At 38.6% G+C, this 2249-nt stretch overlaps 1 non-coding gene across 1 annotated transcript; it reads right to left on the bottom strand.

The window, feature by feature from the left end:
* Positions 1–1765: 1765 nt before the first annotated feature.
* On the bottom strand, positions 1766–1872 carry LOC141687766 (small nucleolar RNA R71). Its single transcript, XR_012561250.1, has one exon. It is a non-coding gene; the product is annotated as a small nucleolar RNA R71 (small nucleolar RNA).
* Positions 1873–2249: the final 377 nt, after the last annotated feature.

Raw genomic sequence — 2249 nt, 5'->3', positions numbered from 1 at the left:
CTATGTAATCTGAGTTTTATGGGACTATTATATAGGTAGATTTGAGACGTTTTCATGGGATATAATAAAAGAGAGTATTAAGGATATTATGTTTTAGATTGTGTTTTACGCAAGAAGCGAATGAGATAAGGAAGAAGACCAATTTAGCACACCGCAACGAAGAGGAAGCATATATTCTTGTGATTCTTGTTTCGTTGTAACGTTGGATGCTAGTTTTCTTGCTTTGACTTATTTACTCTTGTGACGTACTCTATTTTAATATAATTAGTTTAGTTATTATTTTCTTGTGTTTGTTTATCATGATTTCATATGAACCCATGATGGCGATGAGTTCTATTATGGGCTAATCGTGATCATGGGGTTACAACGGATTTATTATGGAATTCTTTAGTTAATTGTTTAATACTTTAGTGTGTGATGATTGCATGATATCTAGTATTGGTTGTGCGTATTCGTCTTATGTGCGTCGCGAACATATAAGATAGGGTGTTAATCTCTTGTGAAGCGACGGTGGATCTTGAGATTTAGAACTTGCCATGCTAGCATAGGTTCATGTACGTTGTGCATGATTAGTGGGTAACTCTAACAGTTTTATTTGCCCTATGTAGTCAAAAGGAATAACTTGTGCTTAAATCGTTGTGTTGTCAATTTCTGTAGACATATAGGAACTCAACATAATTGATGACTATTCAACTTCTATCTTAATTGTGGATGCTTGGTAGAATGGTATTAGTACAATGAAAGTTGGCTTTTATCAGTTTCGTGTTATTCGATTAATGTCATCACTGTCACATGCTAAATGTAATAACAATGGCTATAGAAGGAAGTAATAATGAAGTTGTGATCTCATGAGTGTTTTATTATTGATAATTTGAAGTGTTAGTTAAGTGGTTAATTAAGTAGTTAATTATAGTTAATATTTGATCAACAATTTTAAGTGTTATTATCTTAACATTGAGAAGTAATCGTACATTGGTGAGTAAGTTTAATTAGACAATAATTTAGTCTGAGTCTCTGAGGGAACGAACTAGAAAGTATTCTATATTACTTGTGAACGCGTATACTTGCGTGAATATTAGTGCGTGTTTTCGCCCTAACAAGTTTTTGGCGCCGCTGCCGGGGACTCGGCGTATTTGTTTAGTTTATGTACTTACCATCATTGGTCATTAGGACTCAGTGATTAGGACGTAGTAGTTACTTACTCTTTTCGGTTGTGTTTCAGGTACTTTAGCAAGCGTTTATGCAAACTCGTTCTCGTGCTCGCAAGAGGACGTTAGATACAACTGAGGAGACAAACAAAGTTCTTGATATTCCGGAGAAGTTAGATTTTGAGGATTCGGATTCAGGCGCTGAGCAGAAAGAAACAGTAAACATGGGAGATCGTATTGTTCAAGCTGATCCAGCTCTTATGGATTTTTCTCGGCCTAAAATTGATGATATTCAGTCAAGCATCCTTCATCCGGCTATTCAAGCTAACACCTTTGAAATCAAGCCGGGCACTATTCAGATGGTGCAGAATTCTGTTTCTTTTGGAGGAGCAGCAACTGAAGACCCCAACATGCACATAAGAAATTTTGTCGAGATCTGCAGCACTTTTAAGTATAATGGCATGCCTGATGAGGCTATCAAGTTGAGGCTTTTCCCATTCTCACTGAGGGATAAGGCTAAAGACTGGTTACATTCTGAACCAGCTGGGTCCATCACTACGTGGCAAGATCTTGCGCAAAAGTTTCTGGTGAAGTTTTATCCAATGGCAAAGACTGCTGCTATGAGGAGTGCTCTTACTCAATTTGCGCAGCAACCTACAGAATCTATGTGCGAGGCTTGGGAACGCTACAAGGAAATGTTGAGAAAATGTCCACATCATGGAATGCCGGATTGGATGGTAATCACTGGTTTTTATAATGGTTTGGGGGCCCAATCTCGGTCCATACTCGATGCAGCAGCTGGAGGAGCCTTATGGGCTAAAAGCTATACTGAGGCGTATAATCTTATAGAGACAATGGCTGCAAATGAGCATCAAAACCCAACTTAGAGGATGACGTCCGGCAAGGTCGCGGGTATTCTGGAAGTTGATGCAGCCACCGCTATTGCAGCCCAGCTCCAAGCGCTATCAATGAAGGTTGATTCTCTGGCTACGTATGGAGTTAATCAAATAGCTATGATTTGTGAGCTTTGTGCAGGTTCTCATGCTACGGATCATTGTTCTCTTGTCAACGAATCTGTTCAGTATGTGAATAATTATCAGC

Source organism: Apium graveolens, chromosome 9 (assembly GCF_009905375.1).
Source record: "Apium graveolens cultivar Ventura chromosome 9, ASM990537v1, whole genome shotgun sequence".
Lineage (NCBI taxonomy): Eukaryota > Viridiplantae > Streptophyta > Magnoliopsida > Apiales > Apiaceae > Apium > Apium graveolens.
This window is presented reverse-complemented; position numbering and strand designations above follow the sequence as displayed.